We start from the raw sequence: 8,896 nt of genomic DNA, 5'->3' as shown, positions 1-8,896 counted from the left end.
AGGCGTGACAGATATGGACCAAGGTAGAGTAGAGGCGGCAGATCTAAACGAGTGGTGGAGAGTTAGAAGAGAAAGATGAAGAGGAAAAGGCGTAGCAGCGACAGTAATAGGAGTGGTGGAGAGAAAGAAAGTGGCAACAGAAATAGGGAGAAAGAAAGAGAGAAGAGAAGGAGGAGAAAGATGGAACATCTGAGAACGAATAATGAATAACAAGAATAAGAAAAAGAGGAGTTAGAATTCGGAATAAAAGTGGTATTTTAAAAAATAATCAGAGATAAAGAATAAAAATTTATATATCATTTAATATATCTCAGTATCTCATCTTTTTTTAAGGATACCAACATACATGTATTTTATGTATGTTTATATGTCACTGTGTCTTTCAAAATCTGCGTCTCAACAATCAAACAATATTTATGTGTACATGTGTGTATGCTCCTATAAACTCGTATATGAAACAAATACTCTCTTAAATACTATGCAATATATAGTGACAAATTCAAAAAATTTTAACAGTGAAAATAAATATATAAAATAATAAATTTTTTGGTTTAAGTACTTTATTAGTTCTTATACTCTATTAATTTTTTAGTTAAGATTCATAACTTAAAAAATTCTTTCAGCGGTTATAATTGCTATGACAAAATTAAAGACAACTTTAAAAAAAGAAACGGTCATGGATAAACAATATTCTTTCAAGTCTCAACCAATTTCTAATAAAAAAATACCAATTTATTTAAGTTCGAGAATTGATCGTGAAACGCAAATCTAAAATAAAATCTCAAGTTTACTATCAAGTGTTAAAAGTTGAATATAAAAATTTTTAATGGGTCAAATTAATTAATTTAATGGAGCAAATACTTAATATTGTTATATACTACTAAGAAAATTTTTAAATTGTAGCGGAGACACTTACGACTTCCACACCCTAATACATAAATCTGTTTCTAGTAATATACATCTAGACTTTGTTTGGTTCTGATAATAGGATAAGATAAGATATTGAGAACAAGACACAAAGAACAGACACATAAAAATATTATTTTTATATTTTGCTGGATGATAAATTAGAACAAAGTATAAAAATCTAATTTATTTTTATTTTTTTATTCAAAAAATTTGAGAAGAAAAATATAATTATAAGAAATTAACAAAAATAATAAAATAATAAAAAAATAAATTGTGTTTCTTGTTAGTCTTTTTTTTATGTTTTTTTTTTGGAATTGACATAAAATATACTAATTCAGTGTTTTTGAACATAATATTTCTATTCATATCTTGTTTGTTAAATACAATTTTGTGTCTTTGTATCTCTATCTTGATGTGCCATGTCTATAAATGTAACACCCTACTACACATAGTTTTACGCTTAAGTCGTAGAACAGTAGTAGTGTGGTGTTACAGACTTCTCAATAGTAAAATATATATGTAATAGTGGAAAGGACAATATTCTAAGAGTCTTGAAAAACGGTTAAAACAAAATTGCAAAAAATAAAAAACGGCAACGCTCAAGGAATAGGATTACTTGTGTGCTAAGGAACCTAATAGGAAAATGATAAAGGTAAACCAGAGAGTAAAGGAAAGCCAAGAAATCAGCATAACTAGCCCCTAACTCAGCCTGCGAAGCTAAGGCTGGCCAGAGGATATATATATACATATAAACATACATAAGTATCACCAAAATAAACTCCTAACTCTCCCTCAACCTCTAAGAGGAGCAGCATACCCAAGTTACTTGGAGAGTAAGCTAAATACATATATACATATATACAAACAGAAAACCAAAATACACCCAAGAACTACTTCGCTTCAAGGATCCAGACGCCTAGCGAGGAGCCTCTCGACCTGCATCTGAAAAAAATAGCAACACAATATAGAATGAGAACCAGAGGTTCTCAGCATGGTAAAAGTGCCACGCGTATAATAAATAAGGTCCTGAGAATGCCATAGGCAATCCTAGAACTCCGTCATTCAGTTATCCAACTTAATTACTAAACAGAAGCCATAAAAGGGGTAGGTATTCTAAATCTGTCTAACTTACTCAATTTCAAACCTAATACAACACCAAACCACTTCACCCTTTCCTCCATCCCTCCATCATCCATAATGCAGCAAAAACAAAAACCAAACAAGTTCACGCACAAGTAATGAGCAGATAGTGCAAGTAGCAAGTACAACAGATAGCAGGTGATATATATCAATTAGGCAAACCCAAGAAATGCATAGCAATCAAAACAAACAAATGCATATGATGCATGCCTGTCCTATGGCTGATGAGGCTCATCTGTCGGTTATCCAGCCAACCCGACAAGTCCGAAAACCTTAGACTGTCTCCCGTCGCGCATCCCCAAGAGCCTATGCATATATTTCACATTCAACATCAAGTAATCGCTCAATGGGGGCTATCTATACCTGGGAATTTATACGTGTCCGGTCACCCTTACGACGTAGGGTCAACAGAGTATCGAGATTCAACTTGGAATACGTGGTGGCGAGCCACGGTTTTTACCCAGGAAAACTCGTATATCAGATATCATTATTCATAAGCCATTTCAATTTCATTATCAATACATCATCAATTATTAAGCCTTAGCGTTAAACTTCGTTAACATTTTTATTTTCTTCATAAGAACCACCACTTACATCTTACTTCACCCTCAAGTTATCTTATTTTCCTAGCTTCATTTATCTATTGGACCTGGTACCATCCTTTAAGCCTTAAAGAGGAGAAAAAGGAGGTGTAGAAGTGGAAATTTGGTTTACAACAGTCAAAAACTAGTTTTTGCAGCAGGCAGTATCCACGCGCACGCGTGGAGCATACAACAAGTCATGCGTACGCGTGAGTCATGCGTACGCGTAAATACGCACACACGCGTACGCATGCATCACCAAAATTCCACGCCACGCGTACGCGTGGATGGGCGTTTTTTTTCAAAAATGGGCAGAATGCCCAGAAAGCTTGGTGCAACCAGTTTTAGCCATCCTGCAACACAGATTTATACACCAAATTTTCAACGTCCATAACTTTCTCTACAAAATTTCGTTTTTCACAAAATTGATATCAATCAAAAGCTCATAAAACCATCTTTCAGTTGCAACAAATCACAACTCAATCCGAAATTTGTGGAGTAAATTATGGACCTTCAAAGTTCACAAAAATCACTTTTTACCAAAACACTTCCAAACCTCATTTTCACCACATTCATAAATCTTTACCTATAAAATCTGCATATTGCTAACATATCCAATCCCAACTATTCAACAACCACTTCAAGCTACCCTTAACCAATCCAAAGAGCCATAACCACAACTTTGCATTAGCATATATCATATATACATATATGAACAACCCTTCACATATAACATTCCATTAATACAATTATCAACTTTTCACGCACATTATTCCATTAACACATTTATCAATCCTTTATATATTAATCCATCAACTCATATAACAACTCTTTCTTAACAAACATCAACCATATTCCATCAATATATACCAACATCAACACAACCCATCATAAATAAATCCAAGAGCATACAATTAATAACTTCAACACCTCATAATTTCAATACATACTCACCAACAATTTATTCCAACAACATTACAAGACTAATCATTAAATGCAATCGACTAATTCAACTTATCCTATGGTTCTTCTAACCTAAGTTTTCACAACACCGTAAATATTAAACGTGCAAAATTTAAACCATACCTTGGCCGATCACTTTGTTTCACCCAAGGCAGCCTCACAAAGCAAAACACAGCCCCTCCAAGCTCAAATAAAATAGCCACAAACCAAGTCTTGTTCACCAATAAGCCTCTAAGTACTCCCAATTCAATTCTAATGCATATATACCCACTTAATCTACACCTAATTCATATACATGTTCCAAATTCAGTTTTCCCTCTATAAATGCAAGATTGAGCTAGGGTTAGGGTGTCCTTACCGTACCCATATGCTCAATAGCTCGATCCCATTAAGCCCCGGAAGCTAACTTGAACCTAAAACACAAAATTGGACAAGATTTCACTATAGGATTTCAATTTCACCAAAGAAAGGAGAATAGATATTCTGAATAAAAAATGAGACTTACCAGTGAAATTGATCCTATAGGAAGGTAGAGCTCGATGCGATGGATGCGTGGCCGCAAACGGTGCGGCGATCGGAGCTCAAACGAGGAAGTTACGGTGGAACAAAGATTGGTGAGGGTTTGGGGATTCTCCTTCTTTCCCAATTCTGTTTGCTTCGTTGGTGTAAAGTGAAGGAGAAGAAGCTGATGCTTCTTTTATATTATGGGTCCGGTTGGACCCACGGGCCCGGTTTGAGTCCCGGTTCAATCGGTTCGGTCATTCCGAGTCGATTTTGGGCCAAATTTTCGAAATTGGTATCAAAATTTTCATTTCGATGAGCTCTATCCTCTTTTGATATTAGTTTTGCATTTTTAGCTTTCCTAATTAAAATTCAATTTATTAACTAATTATTTACCGATTTTAACGGGATTTACAATAAACAAACGCAGTCCTATAGACATGTACGAATGGAAGTTTAACATTTATATTTAATTTAACAAGAAAATTCAACTTGCATTCCATTTAAAATTTAGGGTTAAGTACTTTTTTTCGTCCCTAAGGTCTTGGGTCAAAAATCAAAATCGTCCCTGACTTTTTTTGTTATTAAAATCATCCTTAACGTTACAAAACGTTATAAAATCATTCTTTTGTCCATAAACAATATTTTTTTGACGATTTTGCCCTTAAAAAAACTCTTCCCCTCACCACTAACCCTCAACCCACCTTTTTCATCATCACTGAGCCTCTCTCTCTCCAGATTCTTAATCTTCTTTGACCCCTAACCACAAAATAAATTAACAATTCAGCAACAATAACAACAAAATAAATCAACAATTCAGCAAAAATCACAATAGAAATAATCACAAAATTAGCAACATCATAAATTAAAAAAATTAAAAAGGAAGAACTCACTATATGTTCTTCAAAAAGAAAAAAAAAGGAAGAACAAAGAACAGAGAAAGAGAGCAAGGGAAGAAAATTGAAATCGCAGTGTATGTTCCTTCCATTTCTGCCTCTGTCATTTACTCCCTACCTTCAACACTCCTCCCACTTCCATCATACCATTACCTTGACCCTTTCTTCTCTTACTGCAACAAAACCATCACAAGTTTAACCTTAACTCTACCCAAAATCAACAACAACAACAGACACAAAGAGAAAGTAAATAAAAAAATATACAAAAAAGAAAATTAGAAAAAATAAAAGAATGAAAAACAAATTAAAATCCAGAACAGCACCATACCTTAGTCAAAATCCTTTTATTTTTTCTTTTGTTGGCATCCCTTTTCTGTTCACAACAGCCCCCTCCCCGTCGTTCCCTCATTTCTCAATCCCGTAACCTTCTTCTCAAGAAGCGCTTCCAATTTGTCATTCAATTTCGCTGTAGAACTCTCTTCGACGACTACTGCATCTTTGGGCAGAGTGAAGACTGCATCAGCTTCGTCGTTGACGTCTCCCTCCTCCACCGCGTCGTTCGCAGCACCGCCACTATCTGTTGTGGCTCCTCCTCCGACAGCAGCAATAACCGCTTATGGTTCAAGCTCTTGAAAAAGCTTCTATTGGATGAAGTCCCTTTATTTTGTGATTCTTTAATTTGTGTGTGATTCAATCTTTGTTTTTATGATAATGGTGATGATGATGGTGATGGTGATGAAAATATGAGTGGGGTTAGTAGTGAGGAAGAGTTAGAGTTTGGGACAAAGAGAAAGAGAAAGAGCTTCGGTGATGATGATGAAGGAGGGTTAGTGATGAGGAAGAGTAGAAGTCTGGGAGAAAAAGAGAGAGAGAGACTCGGTGATGATGAAGAAGGGGGGGTGGGGGTTAGTGGTGAGGAGAATCGTTTTTTTTAAGGGTAAAATCATCAAAAAATATTGTTTATGGATAAAATGATGATTTTATAACGTTTTGTAATGTTGAGGATGATTTTAATAACAAAAAAAGTCGGAAAAGATTTTGATTTTGACTCAAGACCTTAGGAATAAAAAAAGTACTTAACCCTAAAATTTATGTTTGAACATTTATTTTCCGCAACTTTTACGAGTTTAGCTAAAATAGACGGTAAATATATATTTTGATCCATAATTTTTTAGATGAATATAAAAAAATTATGCCATTTAAATTACTATTCATCGGCAACTATTTGCATAGTTTATATCTAATTCGAACGTCAATTTAATTCATAGTTAATGCGACGGTTTTTTAATACGAAGCACCTTTCACAAGAAATAATTTTTCAACCATTGAATTTAATTATTGACTTTTTTCCTCGTTTGACTTTTGATATATGATCGTAACTCAACCACGAGTCCACGACTTCTTCACACATTATGCCACCTGTTAGCACTTGTTTAAAATAAAAAATAAAAAAATAAAATATTTAATTTAATTATAATATATTTTAAAAATATATGTTAAAATTATTATTAATATAAATTTTTAAATTTGTATTTAATGAATACACTAAAAATTCATCAACTTTATATTTTTCTATAAAAAGCTTTTAAAATTTTATAAATTGTATTCTTAAAATACATATTTGCTAAATTATTTTTAATTCCTATAAAATTTGAATATTTTTATTTTGATCTCATTAAAAAAAAAGAAAAAATTTATCCACCAATTTCGCTATAATACTTTTGTTTTAGATTCAGTTTTCTTTTCTAATTATTGTAACACTGAAAATTACAATTTTAAACTAAAGTAATTACTCAAATTACTTTTTAAAATTTTTTAAACAAACATTTTAGTTTTATAAATTTTAAATATACATAAAGTAATTTGTAAGGCTTAACTCAACCAGTCAAATCAGTCTTTGTCTGAGTTATTTTATTAGGCTGTGTTTGTTGTTGAGAATAAAATAAGATAAGATACTAATAAGATATAAAATTTTGCATTTTGTATTTTGTTTAGTAAAAAATTAGAACAAACTATGAAAATTCAATTTATTCACTTTTTTTCATCTAAAAATTTTGAAAAGAAAAATATAACAATAAAAAATATAATTATAAAAAATTAACAAGAATAATAAAAAAAATAAAAAATAAGTTGTGTCACTTTTTAGTATTTCTGTGTTATTTCTGTTAGGATGGACACAAAATACACTAATTTAATATTTCTGAATACAACGTCTCTATTCATATCTCATCTGTCAAATACAATTTTGTGTCTCTATCTCAATATTTCATTCCTGTAAATAAATGCGGCCTTAGTTACCGACATAGAACATTAATTCACACGTATGACCGTCAAGTATTCATGGGTTGTAAATTGGTCCAATAAATTCCTGCAATGAGATGAATGAATTAGTCCGTAAAAAAAATGAACGAATCAATTTTCGTAGTGATATGGAAGAATTTAGATCCCACAATCAATCCTCTCTGACGTACTCTCTCCCACTGCAATAACCACCACCTAGGTTATATGTTTTGCATATTGAGCATAATAAATTTTATGTGCTCCACTCTTTGCACAAAAAAATTTCAAGCTCTGAAAGAGATAACATACACAAATTTATTATAAATTTTTTATTTTTTTATTATTTATCTGTATCTTTATACGTTGTGCCTGTTCTTATTCTATATTAATATATTTTTCAATTTATGACTTTTAAAATATAATCATAAATGAAATGTTAACATATCTTAAATTATTAAAAGAAGAAAAAAATAAATTGATTAACCAATAAAATATATAACATTCCATAGCAAAAAAATAAGTATGACTTTTTATTACTTACTTTATGTTTTAAAATAATAAATAATAATGATGCCAAAATAAAATGAAATAAATTAAATATCTTAAATCTAGTTGATTTTCTAAATCTAATTTGATAAAATGTTAACATGTTATTTCTCAATTGCAAAATGATCTTCAAAGATTTAGAAGGCAGTATATTTCTATAGTTTTCTTCAGTGAGTTAAATAAATATCCAGATGAAGCAAGTGAAAAATAAGAAAACATAAATATACCTAAATCTTTTGCTGCGTTGCAAAGTCTATTTTATCAACCAACATCAACTGATTTAGTCAATAAATAAAATTTTTATCTGTAAATTTATATTTAGAATATTAATTCTCTATTTTATTATCAAGAACACAAATATTTGTTTTTGCTTACTATAAAATTTTTTAGGAATTTATTTAAAAATTTATTGTATAAATTTACTCCTTTTAATAAAAAATTTATACCCTAGCATAAAAATTGTGTAGCATAGCACATAAAATATTTTTGTTCGGCACAAAAAATAAGAATTGCTTTAAATTTGTCGTTTTATTGTTGTCTTTATTACATAGCACAAAAACTATTATGACTAGTATAAAAATTATGAAGCATAGCACACAAAATTTGTGTCAACACTAAAAATGAAGATTGTCTTAAATCTCTTGTTTGGTTGTTACTTTTATTATATAGCACAAAAATTGTAATGGCTAACACCCAAATTTAAAACATAAACCAATAATTTTTCTTTTGAGTACAACAATTATGATATATATTAAACTCATACTCATTTTCTGTTTTATTTTAACATGTACCAAATCCATGTACTATCTAATTAAAATAATGAAAAAGCAATCCAAATATTTCATCCATGACAAAATTATAAATATCTTTATTTTTTTATTTACAAATTTATGTTTGATTCCATTCAATCTTTAAATTAAGAGTTCATACTTTATCCATAATAAAGACTTGAATATTGCTCCATTATTAATTTATGATCTACTAAATTCAAATCTTAAAAAAAATTAAATTAAGAGAATTAAAAACACGTTAAACAAATCATAATATAAAATGGCATATCAAAATTACCTCAAGTAGAGC

General features: G+C 30.8%; 1 long non-coding RNA gene across 1 annotated transcript; it reads right to left on the bottom strand.

Annotated features, from left to right (window-relative positions):
* On the bottom strand, window positions 1,572-4,260 carry LOC107608472. Its single transcript, XR_001612875.2, has 4 exons — window positions 4,099-4,260; window positions 3,952-4,006; window positions 3,717-3,875; window positions 1,572-1,851 (listed from the first exon to the last, which is right to left on the bottom strand). It is a non-coding gene; the product is annotated as an uncharacterized LOC107608472 (long non-coding RNA).

This window comes from Arachis ipaensis, chromosome B07 (assembly GCF_000816755.2).
Source record: "Arachis ipaensis cultivar K30076 chromosome B07, Araip1.1, whole genome shotgun sequence".
Taxonomy (NCBI): domain Eukaryota; kingdom Viridiplantae; phylum Streptophyta; class Magnoliopsida; order Fabales; family Fabaceae; genus Arachis; species Arachis ipaensis.
The sequence above is the reverse complement of the archived record's forward strand: the minus strand, read 5'-3'. Positions and strand labels throughout refer to the sequence as shown.